The 14,503-nt window shown below is 38.2% G+C and overlaps 1 protein-coding gene across 1 annotated transcript in view; it reads left to right on the forward strand.

Moving 5' to 3' along the window:
- slco3a1a (solute carrier organic anion transporter family member 3A1a) overlaps positions 1-14,503 on the forward strand; it is a 32,815-nt gene that overhangs the window by 10,724 nt on the left and 7,588 nt on the right. The window lies entirely within an intron of this gene.

The raw sequence follows: 14,503 nt of genomic DNA on the forward strand, positions 1-14,503 counted from the left end.
ACACATGAAAGCTTTTTTGTGTGTGTGTGCATAATCGATGTGGTTAAAGGGCATATGTTTCAGTTTTCTCAATTTGTTTCTCCTCATGGAGAAAAAAGTAAGAATGGCATTCTTAAACTACCTTACATATGCTGACAAATATTATTCAGTGTACATTTTAATTATTCAGCATGGAAATAGCCATAATGTTGTTACATAATGTGATTTTGAGCATCTTCATTCTGCACAGTCTCTGTTTACTTCTCTCCTACATACTCTGCTCTCATGAATTCAGCAAAACTCCCCCAAAATATATGATTTGCATATATTTATCCCTCTGCTGTCAGATTCAATAATGAAATACGGGCTTATAGCATGCTGCCAAGTATTCAAAGTTATCAAGTCATCCTGAGAATTTTAGGGGAAAAAAACAGCTTTGCCTTAGTTTCTAAGACTTGTGTGTTAGGATATCTGGCAGCTGATATGACTTGGACAATGCTTGCAAAGAAAAAAGCTTTCTTGTTTGAATCATGTTAGTGAAAGTACAAAAAGGTTAATTCACCTGGTGGTTTGGTCAAACCCCTTGAACTTTTTTAGATATTCTTGCTACATCTCAATGGACTTCATTTGGATTTTGTGAAATAGACTAACACAAACCATTCCAGCAGGGAAAAATGGAGGTGACAGCATCATTGTTACAGTTACAAAATAATTTTCTACCATTTAGACACATTCATAAGTTTCATTGAGGCCATCAAAACTGTGCAAGGGCAGTCCTAGCCTGTTTGACACCCTGGGCGAACAGCATTCAAAGACCCCCTCCCCCCCGGTCAAAGTTGTGACATAATTCCATGTGAGAATCTGAATCAGGATTTGAAAACTGCTTCACACATATTCTCTCCATTCAATCTGTCTGAAATTGAGCTATTTTGCAAAGAAGAATGAGGAAGCAACTTTAGTCTCTAGATGTGATTATCTGGAGTAATCATTGAAAACACTTGCAGCTGAGTATTACCAAGTGTCTGGGGATTTTTAAAGCCAGGCTTTGAGGGCCGGTCTCCCGCAACCTTTAGATGTCTCTGCTTCAACATACCTGAGTCAAATAATAAAGTTTTTTGCAGAACTCTAGAGAACTGGCTGCATACCCAGGAGGTAATTAAGCCATTTGATTCAAGTGTGTTAGACCAGGAACATCTAAAGCTTGCAGGACACCAGCCTTTGAGGATTCAATTTAAAGACCCCTGGTATAAATTATCCCTTGGAGGAAACGTTGGTCCAAACATGCACTGTGTTGCTTTCAGGCCAAATAAATTTGCTGCTGTCTCTCATTACTGAGACGGGAAACAGAAGAACTAGGAAACTATGTTGAACTGGTAAAACAGCATGACAGAAAACACCTGCTAGACAAGTATTTCCTGGATTTACAGATCAAACTGTTGACGGACTGAGAGAAAATTCTATGTGATTAAACTTAGAAAGCTTCAGCCTACGTATATTAACCAATGATAATGATGTAAATTTGCATAGAATTTATTGAAAACACAGTTTATATTCAGTACTCATCCATATTATGTAATGCATGTGTCACAAATTCACCCAAACTTTCCTTGCCTTATCCCTGAAGGGCGCTTGGCATATTGCGGCAATTTAGATAAATCTGAAATCTTTATCTGATTAAGGCAATGAGCCATCACCAAGCTTCGGTCCTTAAATTTTAAAAGTTAGTTGTTGTTTTTTCTTGCAAACCTCTGCTAACTGACATGTCTTCATTAACTTCTAAACACATTTTCTCTCCAATTCAGCTGTCAGTCAAATGACTAAAGCACTTCGCCCACTTATGGGCTGCAAAGCTGCAGGAGTGTTTTCAGTGCCAAACCATCTACTTTATTTAATAAGTGCGCAATGACATGGTTTATATACACACTGCCTTTATAGTTTTTGACAAAAAATATAATAACTAAGCAATTATGATTATAGTCCCCCTTGCCAGGAAAAGACAACACTCACATTACGTAACAAGACGGCAGCAGCGAACACATTTCCTCAAGCACTGGGGAACTGAACAATAATGGCAGACTTCAACTTTTTAAAACCTTATCACCTTTCACTGAAAGCACTGTCAGAGAATTTACTGAGCAAATTCTCTGAAGCGTTTCTCCATTTTTTGTTGCTCTTATCTCTGCGGCCTCAGGTTTGTCGGGAAAACCGATGCCATCCTTGAGAGTCTTGCCAACGTTTCTGCTGAAGCTCTCTGACTCCAAGCGAGTGCTGCAGCAGGTCCTTAATATAAGCTACTTAAACTCGAAGCATGTTAATGTCATCTTGAAGGATTAGATCCTAAATGGGTTTTTCCGGCCCCGCCATAAGCTGCATGCTGAGTTTGCCTAGCAACGGTAGTATGGGTTATCTTAAGATGATAAATGGGAATGCAGTAAATGCTCATCAAACACCCGCAGCTCTTGTGCATCGCTGTAAAGCACAGTACAGTGTGAGCTTGGTGTTTCCACCTCAGTCTACTGTTCTGCAAGCTGAGTGGCCTCAATGGTCCTCGCGGGGAGCTGCAGGCCTGGATTGAGAGGCTAGCCTCACTCGCCCAGCTTGGTAACATTTTCCGGAAGATGTCTTAAGTGCGAGAAGGCAGGGAACATCAGATTATTAGAGAAAATGTTGTCATAGAGCTAATTAATAATTATTCCTAAATACCATATCTCGTTTTTCAGAAGAGAGGGGGGAAGAAATGCTGGTACATACTCCAGACAGTGAGGTAATCTACACAATTTGGAGTCATCTCATATGGTGAACAACTGGTGAAAGATTCATTAAATCTAAACACAAGAAAGTAGAATGTTGAGAGCATTGTCTTATCAGTTTTACTCATAAATGGAAAATTTATGTTAGTTTTTTTTAAGCTGAGATTGTGTCAAATACTTTTAAGTAGTCTGTATATTGTATAAATACAAATAAGCTATTTGTTTTGTGTTGTTTTTGTGGCTTTAAACTAGTATTATATAGCTAGACCAAAGACAAAAATGGCAGTAAGGGTTGTAAAGGCTGCTGATCCCTGTGCTAACTTGAGAAAAGTCAGCAGCCTCCAGCAGTGTTTTGCTCCTGAAAGCTTTTGCCGATCTGGATACTCAAGCTTTGCTCGTCCATATAATGTGTTTTTCTTTAGCCTTTCTAATTCTGAGGAGGAAAATGCTCCGTTTTATGTTTGCATACATTTAAGTTTTCATTCATTTACTTTAAAAAGTTTGTGTGAAATTATCCAGTTCAGGTTAGAGTCAGTCTTAGTGTTTTCTATTTTCAGCTATGATGAAATGCAGTCAAGACCTACTGAAAACCCGTGAAATAGTCCTTTAGTTTAAAGCCAATAGGAACTATGTCTCTCCGGTCACAGTTTGTTTCGTCTGCTGCTGACCCAGAATGCTGCCACCCAAACAAATTAACATTGGTGGGACTTTTTCGGTTCTTTTGTGGCCTAATGTTGTCAGTAGGCATGAGACATATGGTCATTTGAGATAAAATATATTACAACACTGTAATTAAGCAGCCGGCTTTCATTGATGATTCAGATCATTGTGCTGTGTTTTAGTCTAAGTACCTGCTTGCTACACAGAGCCTGCTTATTTAGTGTGACGAGTCTTTGATCCTTAGTTGGATCATCGGGACACTGAAAAAGTGTGAGTTCGAAATAGGTCAAACCCCTGTATGATCTGGATCATCACAGATGACAATTATGACACCCTCTGGTCATATCATCACAGCCTATTAAACTAGATGTGAAAGCTTCTGGCCTTTGCCAAGATTGTTAATAATCAGTTTTCCATCTGCTACAGTGCAGGCTCAAAGGACTGAAAGATGCTGTGTTTAGCTTCCTTTTCTTGCCCAAGCATGCCTTTGACACCTTTTAGTCTTTATGATGAATTCATGTAGCCTATGCAAACCTTACTGTGGTGCCAGACAGTCTACTTGAGGCAATCTGGGTCAGGCTCTGTCACTGCTGATTAAAAAGGGGATTTTTTTATGTCATTCATTGAAGGAGGAGCCCGGGGATAAGGGTGGGAGGAAACGAATCATAAACCCAGCAGTATCAGGAAACTGCAACCACAGAAACAGACTGTTATTTGGCTGTTACAACTGTCAAGGATACATCCATCACTCTGCTTTTCAGATCTTCACTGTTTAAAACAAACAAGGACTTATCTAATGTGCTTGTGACCTTCCATGGATGCAAGTGCTCATTAAAAAAGCCCTTGATCTTAGCAAGTGAACATGTAAGCAGTATTTATACATCCACCGCAAGCCCCAGGCCTAATTGATTGGATGGTTTCTAAGAGCTTTGTGGACCTCTTGGATTACTGGCAGCATGGTCAGTACTTAACCCCCATATCAGTAATAGTATTGTGTTCAACACCTGCACCTTATTAAATGGACTCTGATCAGTAGGTGATATCAGACATAAATGGCAGAGTGTCATATTTTATTTACTGCATTGAAAAATAACAAACATATTTTATGGTTTCCAATATATATTTAAATGTTCCCCACTTGTTGAGTGTTTGTTTACAATTGTGACAATTCATTTCAGATTTTGAAATTGAATAGAATTGACCATATGGAGTTGGGTAATATTAAAAAACATATATTTACATTGGAATTGTATGTTGATGATCCTGCAACTTTAGCTTGACTGATTATTAAAAAATTGCATTTATTTGGGGACATTTTGCTTAATTAGAGAATAATTCCTTCCTCTTTTAATATAATGTGAATATCTTCAATGACATAAGCAGTATATGTTTTTCTTCTTCTTTTGTCATAACAATTGTTTTCCCACAAAATATATGTGATAATCATCATTTCCTGTAAACAACTGACCAAAATAGATGAGTAAATTCCTTGGTGTTCACCAGGACAACAGATTGGACTAAAGTTGCAACAGTAAAGTTTGTAATTGTAACATAAAATGTGAAAAAAATAAAGTAGACAGTATACTTTTGCAAGGCACCCACAGCAAGTGCTCTAAACCCATTAGCTATAGGTTTGTTTGTTTGTTGTTTTTTTCCCTGTCAAAAACACCTATTTTCTGCTCTTCAGCACCAATTTCATTTAAAATCTATTTCCTCAGGATGTAGCACAGTTTTTGCAGCATTTTATTTGAGCCAGACATGTTGGTGTACAATCAGTTGCATATTATGAGCCCACTTCTCTCGTTTTCCTGGGAAAAGAGGGAAAAAAACAGGTTGCTGGCATCTCTGTCCTGATTATTAGGCCAAGCCACCTGCAGAGGAAGCTGTTACCAGCTGCTGTCAAACAGTCTCAAACCTCTTCCTGCTCTTCGTCTTCAATAGAGCAGCTGCAGCTCTCCATCAGTGTTCTGTTCTGATGCTTTACCCTCTGCTTCCATCCCATCATCACAGCCACCCAACAATGGAGGCTGTGTGAGGCTCCATACCTCTTCCAACATCTGAAGATGGTTACAAACAGCTCACTGTGTGGCCGGCCCTTTCTCTGCTGCGTTAACTTTCTCGCACTGACCCTCCATCATCGTCCCCTTCTGTTGCTTTCTGTTTCTTTTCCTCATTTGACCCAGCGGTCACATGGTTGGCTGTCTGGCCAAGACCTCGGAGCGTCCAGTATCACACCACTGCTCAGTTTGGAAACATGCCCAGCCTTAGCGTGTAATCTTATGACTCAGAAAAGTCATCATCATTGTTATGACAGGAGTTGATGCTTGCACCACGTATCAGTTAAAAATCTCTTGATGACCATCTTGCAAGTGGACCGAAGACTTGTAGCGATGATTTGTGGAGGCAATGAGTTATACTTATATCTGCAAGTAATGTCTGGTTAAAATGACAGTTGTTACATTAATTATGAGTTTGTGTTGCAATTCAGGCAACAACAACTAATCGACTTAGGTCAATGGAATCTAACACTGGATCCGTTTAGGTTATTGAGCACTCTGAGCAGTTCCTAGACTAATTTTTTGTCACAAAGCTAATTGGAATTAGAGATTAGGGTACTCCATGTCAGATTAAAATGTCCGATTGGCATTGACCTTCAAAGTGAGAGGAGAAAGTGATTACAAACATGAGATTCGACTCATTCTTGTCATCTTGAGCTGCAACAGGTGTTCAACGCATTGAATGAAAACCCCAGGACACACTTCATTCTGCACCTTTTCAACAGATGATTATCTGCAGATGATTACCTCAGTTTTGCAGTTTAAGTTTTGTTGTTTTAAGTCACAAAACAGAAGCATAACAATGTTGAAAGCATTTTCAAGCCATACAAGTGTTAAAATAAATGTTAATTTTCCAGTTTTTTTCTCACATTCTTTTTTTTTTAATGTTAGTAATTTCATAATTTTGAGGACGGACAATTAGGATATATACAGATTCAGTAAGAAAGTGTGCCTCAACCAGATTTATCTCCCTTAATATATCTATTATATCTATAGTCCACTTCATAAATGTTTTGGGGCCAGATGTTGATTTTTAGATTATAAAATCATTTATCTGTCACTGGCCCTTTGTTTCTCTTTTTCCATCCCACCACAGGGTGTTTTGGCAAAATAATTTTTTCTCTTCATTGTCATCTAAAGGACTTAGGCGGCTCTGCTGTCGCAGCCAATGAATTATAAACTAGGACAAAGATCTGTTAGGCACAGAGGATTGCTTTTGTTTTGTTTATTTTTTTTTGCTTCTTAGAGCTACTTCATCATTTCCTTAGATGGACTGCAAGGCTTTTGTGACATAAATATCATCATGTGTACCAATCCTTGTGGATTATTTGGACAAACTGAATGTGAGGATTACACAGGACTGCAACTTCTGAATAAAAGCATGATGCATACAAAGTTAAATACTATCAGCAATATAAGAATTTCTTGCCTTAATTCTAAAGCCGCAGAACTCTATTTTTTCTGAAATTGATATTTTTAGGTTCTATTTTAGTCTCTTATTTTTCTTTGGGTTAGCAAATGCATTGTGTTTACAAATCTATTGTGTAATCATTGCGTAATAATATTGAGGCCAGAAACTTCAGAAATAGTGTTTAAAGTGTCATTCTATATTTCTATCCATATGTTCATCATCCAACCATCTGATCATTCATTCATTTTTTTGTTTATTATCCATCCATTCGCTTCCCTACACTCTGAAAATTAAACAAGAACCATTCATTTCTCTGAGTTAGTTAACTGGCTAATTAACCAACTAACACCAGCTATAAATGGGTTTTTCACAATGCAACGCATGTAAAGTATGGATGCTGGAACTCCTGTGCTGTCCTTTGGATCCTTAAAGTTGGAGAGTGGTTGTAAAAAAATAGAGAAGCAGAGATTTGTTTAATTTTGAAAAAAGGGCTGAGTTTCACAAAAGATTATAGAAAAATGTTGACTGTTGAAGTAGCATGAAACAAAAATCAGGCTCATATTTCAAAATGGCCCACCAGCAGGATTCTTATAGGTTTCCATAAGGAGCCGGCCGCAAGGTGTTGCTAAAATGAGCTAATGAAATAATCTTGGTTGTCTTTAAATTGAGACAAAGTTCAGTCTACCATCAGTTTGTTTAGGAAAAAGGGCTTGCTAAAAGCCTGCGCATAAGCCAAGTCCATGATGGACTTTGTTCTGTAGTAACCTCACTGCTCATCCTCAGAGGGTCAAAAGGTTAATAGCATTAAACATGTCCTCAGGCTGCAGTTTTTATTCAGCAACCATATGGCATCAGTGAAACTGTTTCAACCCTTATCTGCTGTGGTTCAGATGGGAATGTAAAACAGTTTTTTTAGTGTCTGATTCTGTCTTTCTGTGTGCCAATGGCCAGTTTGAAATTTTAAATGATTTGACGTAAGCGGAAGTTAATGTCGGATGATCCTGATTTGATGGCATTTGAATGTGAGTTGAGAGCCGGCGATAAGCTTTGGCATGTTATTTAGGTCATGACTGTGTGCGCTCAACAGGGTTACCACAGGATACGGCAAACCTGCGTACCTCTTTTTGTATTTTTGTTACTTTGGATATTCCAATCTCATAATCAATTAAAGCCTCATTTAAAGAACTTATTTGAAAATTTTACTGCAAAGCTGAAGATACTTTTTTTTTTTTTACCAGTATAAATACCTTTAATGTTATGGTGGGCCTTAAAGTTTTCAGGGTGCAAAGAACCTTCTGTGTGTTTTTAAAATATCCAGATGGTGAAGAATGTTTTTTTTTTTGTTTTTTTTATAATGAGAGATTTTAACCTTTATTCTTAAAGCCTCTAAGGTGGGTTGAGGCTTTACTTTCCTTGGTGAAAGCTGCTGTCTAATGCTGTTAGCTCTGAAATTTGGGAGACTGTTAATCTGTTCTGTACTTCATTGAAATAGACCTTGCCTTTGAGAAAAAAAGGGTACGACTTTTACCTGTTCATGTTCTGACAGCATGAGTTTACAAGCTGGATGTCATGTTCTGATTTCCTTAAATTAATTATTTTGATCAACCTTTTTTGTCAATTTAGATGGGTGCTTAGTCTCAATATGATTCTTAAAAATATTTTCCGTCTTCATCTTGAAGTTCCTGTAGATTTTAGCTAGATCTAGGTTTTATTTGAGCCTATTTTTTGTTGGGAAAAATCTGAAACTTCTGTTCTAGAAAACCCACTCTGTTTTCAAGATATAACCGATGTTCTTGCGTTCTTCTAAACAATTTATACAGTTATCTAAGGGATGCAAATTTGCTAATCTCAAGAGGATTTATTGATATCAAATCAGAATGTGCTTCAGAAATGCTTGGTTTATGCTTGTGCAATTAGACACAATTTATTAAACAACAAACAGAACATACATTACATTAACTATGGAAAACAAGTTTTAAAATAATTTATCATAGTCTTATTTTCTAACATAAAAAAACCTGTTACATTAACATGGGTGTGAACACTTTTGAAAGCCACTCCACATATTAAAAAGGGACTTTTTACTCAGTTTAGTCTATACTGCCACATATCCTGTCAGGTAGTTTCATGTTTCCTGTTGTTCAGTGGTAGTCACTCTTGGTGTTAAATAAAGCCATCACTTGTGAGGTCAAAACATTTTTGCAGCTCCTAAATATTTTTAGAGAAATGTGAGATCAGAATGTTGTCATTCCTGTCAGAGCGATAAGAGGACAGTAACTTTGAGTCTAGATAGTTAGACGTGTCTGAAACGTCTTGCTTATGTGGATCAAAACCACTTTTATCTTTTGCAAAATACGGTGTATTTCAAGACTATGGTAATATCTATTTATATAATTTAGAGAGATTAGGTATTTCTATTATTATGTTTGTGAGACAATAAAATGAATGCAGGAAAGACTGGGAAATAGTGAACTAGTTCTATATATTCTAAAGTCCACATCCGTTTTCTCACATACATCCTGCAAAGGATTATACAATTACAATCTTTATGTAGTCTTTCCATTTCTGCCCCTCATCAAGATAAAGAAATAATAACTTTCAAGGAGAAATGGTTTTCTATTTGTAGCAAATTACTCAACTGTTCACTCTCTATGCAGCATCCAGTCATTAGAAAGTCAGTATTTCTTCCATATATGATGACTTCTTTCACAATTTAACTGACAAAGGAAATGACATCAACAGATTGTTTGATACAATTGGCTATTTCCCACTTCTTCCTCTTTAGGCCAGTCTACTGTAGTTGACTCTCATCAGTCCACACATTATTCATTTATAAGTTGTGGTATGTGTTTTATATAGACCAGAAGTAGTGACGTATTTAAGGCCTACCATCCTTCTTGATGGGGACTTTTTTGTGAGAAACCATGCAAAGGTTGAGAAAGTGGCTATTTAAAGTATTCAGAGTGAAGCGTGTCACCAATTTCTCACATTTATTGTAACCGTTCAAAGTAAGTCAGTTATACAGAAACGGCTAATGTCACCGGCTGAAAGCTGAGATGACACTGCTTCAGCAAGAAGCCAAGACGTTTTTTCTACCTTTTAGATAGTTTAAGTAAACAAGCCACTTTCTGTAATATCACCAGAAAGCATCAAAGATGGAAGTTGAGTTTGCATAGGTAGAAAGTTATTAAATTTACATGTTCACCAAAATCACTTAAGACATGAAAAATACAACTTGTTGTAGTCAGATGTGTCAAAATGTTGGAAGATACTTCTGTTATTACGAATAAATTTACTCTTATGTTACTTTTCCATGCGCTGTACAATCTAAATAGACATATTAAGCATGGCTAACACGGTAAAATTCTGTAATAAAGCTGCTGTCAGTCCATTCCTATCTTGTTACACAATAATTTCAAAAGCAACAAAAATGCATAAACTCCTGCAGCATGCTATTTGACATCTTCTTCCTCATAGCCTGCTGTCTTCATATGCAATTGAAATACAAGGTTGACATGCAAATGGACAATTAGAGCATAAATATACCTATAAACAGAATCAACGCTTCTATTACTCAAGCAGAAAAATCTCATAGTATTTACTGTTAGAAGTAAGTCTATCTTAAACTACTATCTTCAGTCATTCTGACCCAGGAGACCCATCTCCTGCTGCCTATTATTGATTATGTAACAAAACTCGTGTCAGATGAAACACTGGCTCCTGGCTTATCTTCAGTAATCATTTAGTCCATTCTCAGTTTCTTAAACTGGTCCCGGTTGTGAAAGTGACACAACCTGCTGTCTGGCCATCCACATTACTCCATCCCTCGGCTCCTATTTAGCTCAGAGGATTACTGAGCCAACTTGAGTAGGATTAACAGAGGAGAAGGAGGAATACCCTTTGTGCCCTGAGAGCAGGAAATTAACTGAGAATTATGTTGCATTTCAATCCTAAACTCGGATAAAAAGTTAGAAATGTACAAATGAGGGTTTTTTTGGGGAGATCCTTCCATAAATGCAATAAATTGGCCTCTCCGGGCTTCGTCTGATAAAGTTGTAATCTTTTCTTACATCTCAATCCTTGCATTAATGTTCTGGGTGAATGATTAAAGTTTGATGGAGTTACTTGAATGTGGATGTTTAATGTTTACTCTAAACTCCCTTTTCAGCTGCAATGCAGAGGCTCTGCGATCCATCTGCCGGTTAATTAATATCTTGGAGAGGACAGGCCTCATGCACAGTGGCTCTGCAGCCCTTTCCAGCGGTTTCTAAGTAAATTAGTGAGAGACAAAAACTCTAGATGCAAGCTTTGTTATTGAATTACTTCTGACATCCTCCCCTGAGACCATAATTCACAGCGTTCTAAAAGGCTTAGGCAAAGTACAGCATGAACAAATTAGTTTGTTTTGTTCTTATCTTGTAGTGGGACTGCTGGAAGGGGAAAAAGGGGGATTTGGAAGTTGTTTGGAAAGCAGTGTATTGCGAAGATTACAGCCAGCTCCGTGTTGTTCCTCATGGAGAGTTAATGGGCTTAATTTAGATTTTCTTACTTCCTGCTTAATCCTGCTTTGAAGTACGCAAAATGTGTCCCTTTGCAACATGTGCAGACAGGTTGTAGTCTTATAAAGTAAAGTGTGGACAAAAACAAGGGTGGCTTTTGTGGAGAAAAAAATCTGAAGCACTAGGATGACTGGGTAGAGAGCATTGGGGAAGGGGAAGAGGTGGGGGTCAAGCAGAGGCTGTTTTACAACCCAGAGAAAATTAGTTTATAGTTAGCTGCAAACTATAAATAGTTTGATGGGAATCTTCAGTTAGGCATGGTAGTATCCAATAAAAATAAAAGCATTGATACTATACAATGTACATGGCAACAAAAGTTTTGTTTCTCTTTGACAGAGAACATTCTTTGTCAAAAAAAAGAGAAAAAGAAAGTACACAAAATTAATAATAGCCCTATTTCACTAATGGGTCACAGGCAGACACACCGGGCCATGTGTAGTATCAATGGAAAAAAAAGAGACTGAGAGAGTGCAATGTTAATGGCAGCAGTACATGAATAGTCCAAATTAACTCCAGTAGCTGAAAACGGTTTCAGCATAACTACAAAGACAGCACAGGCTAATATAAAGCCAATCAAACTCTTAAAAGTAAGCAGAGTTTCTGCCTTACAGACAAAGACTGGAAGGTGGATTGGAGGAGAGAAACTTCAAAACTTCAGAATCAGACTGCACTCTTAATTTAGGTGCCTTCACTAAATCAATGCAGTTTTACAACATTTGGGCAACATTTCAATTTGTAACTTTGGTTAGATTAGGAGAGCAGGAAGAACATGTGATTCAATCTTGCCTTCTATTTTGCTTGAAGATTGAATTAATAAGATGAAGATGAACTCTGCCAATTTCAAAATCGCAGGATTCTGTTGTATTCTGGCAAAAAGCGTCAAACTGTTATTGTGGGGGACATGCTCAGTTTTCGGGGGTCTGCTCATTATGGGGGACAATGTTATCACCCAGTGTACCGTAAAGCAACTGTGTGTTAGAACGGATCTCAGTGGAAACAGTTCTCCTCCCAGTGGTCGCTGACTTGCGGTTTAGCTGGGCCATCACCTCCCTCAAGGTGATGTTTTTTTTCTAACTCAATTTCCTTCTTTAGATTTCCCATGGTGCAAGCGATTGTGATGTTGTCAGCACATGAAAACAACACTCGGTTTCTAAGGAAACTGAGCACACCAACCTCATTTGCAACACCACAGGCAAATGTGGTCGTCACATTGTGGGTGCAGTGCCCTTCTTGAGTTTTTTTTTTGTCTTTTCTGGAACTGCTGCTAAACTGCATTATCTGTCGTTTCTAGTGAACACTCTTCTTTTGTCTCGCTGCCACAACAATGCTTTCTTGTTCATCAGTTTGCGTTTGGACTTCAGTCTCTTTCAGGGTGTTAACCGGTTTGTTTTTTGTACTTCTTGTTGTTGCATCTTGTCCATGTAACAGAATCTCAGAAGCTACCGTGATGAGGAAGGAGGTTGAGACCTGTACGTGCTCTGGCGCCTCGTGGATGCATCTGTGTGTACTCATTTCCGTGCTGGTTTCGCTGTCGACAACAAATGTGTTTCAGTTGTGGTTGCGCGAGAAAAAAGGATGAGTGTTCCCATCCCATTTCTTTTTCCACTCAAAGGAGCTGTAGCACGTGTGTTGCTACCGAACTCCTCCTCGTGAATTTGTGAGTCATTTCCTTTATGTGAAAAATAAACTATGATGTGATTGAGGGTACGTTTATGTGACTGCGTCGCCTCCCTTCCTAAGTGGGTGGTCAGGGCAGGAAGCAGACCATTGAGTTTACTCTAGGCACCAGAAGAGAAACACAACTCTTAGTCACAGTTTCCGTGCTTCATTAAGTGGCTGCTTCTGGAATCAGTTTAAAAGAACAGCGATCAGCAGCCAACTTGAGGCCAGTGAAATGAATTTGTTTTGGCTTCTGTGCAACCATCGATTGTCTCTGTTTGCTAGACATCTTCCAGCCCTCTAAAGGAAAGTCTTATATTGCCACACATCAGAGGAGTTAAAAGCCCGGGAGGAAAATTTGCCTCCCAAATTGAGCTTGGGCTCTTCATTATCTTCCTGCAGTCTGAGTCACAGGTTCACGCTCGCGGCCCGCTCTAATTAGAATTTCGGATCAAGCTCAGAAATTTCATCTTCAACTGCACGCTGGAGGAGATAGGGGACTTTGTCTGCTGCTACGTGTCTTTCTCTTCCTGTCTGGGGTTTAATTCTGAGCGTTCGGTTAAGTTTTGAGGAGGATGAAAGCATGCGAGCATCACCGACAGCACCTCTCATGCTACACTTGCCTCTTGGTTTTTACACCAGCTGATTTGATCTTTGCTGACAACCGAAACAGTTCCCTGTTTGAAGTATTGCTTCTCACTTTACTTTTTTTAAACAAGGGTATTTTAAAGTTGAACGCAACACTTAATTAGTCAGCAAATTCATAATTCTGGCTTCAGAAGGTGACGAGTTGAGTTCAGTCTGTTTGTTGGACCTGCATGCGTTAGACTGGCTGTTCATGTAGTCAAATGATGCTGAGTTATGTCTGCGGGAGTTTGATAGCCAGCTTAGCCCTACGTCCTGAGTGCTAACATTAATCTAGCAGTTTCTTGGCAGGTTTTGTAATATTGTGGAGTTCTGTTTTATTGCTGCACCATATTACAAAATCTTCCAATGATAATATCAGTTGTGAGAATTGCCTGTTTTCTTCTTTCCGCTTCTTGTCATCTGTGCTTCTGACTCTGTGAAAATTGACATTTGTGTCCACTGCATTTGCTGCCGTAAAACTAGGTCCAACAGGCAAAATATCAATTAGAATATATTAGTCAAGAATTTTTGCACCTCAAGCAATCCCTAAGCAAGCCCTATTCTATATTTTGTGCAGCTGCATATGAATTAATGAGAGTACAATTGAAAAGTAAATTTTATTTCAGTTGTTCACTTCAAAAGGTTGAACTCAAAGATTACACACACTGTGATGTATTTCAAATATTTATTTCTCTAAACTTGAATGTACCTTTTCAGAAAATTAGAATGTTGTGTAAGACTAATTTCTACTTTGTAGTAGAAATGTTTGCCTACTAAAAAGTATGTCTACAGTATATGCAC

Source organism: Xiphophorus hellerii, chromosome 2 (genome assembly GCF_003331165.1).
Source record: "Xiphophorus hellerii strain 12219 chromosome 2, Xiphophorus_hellerii-4.1, whole genome shotgun sequence".
In the NCBI taxonomy this organism is placed as follows: domain Eukaryota; kingdom Metazoa; phylum Chordata; class Actinopteri; order Cyprinodontiformes; family Poeciliidae; genus Xiphophorus; species Xiphophorus hellerii.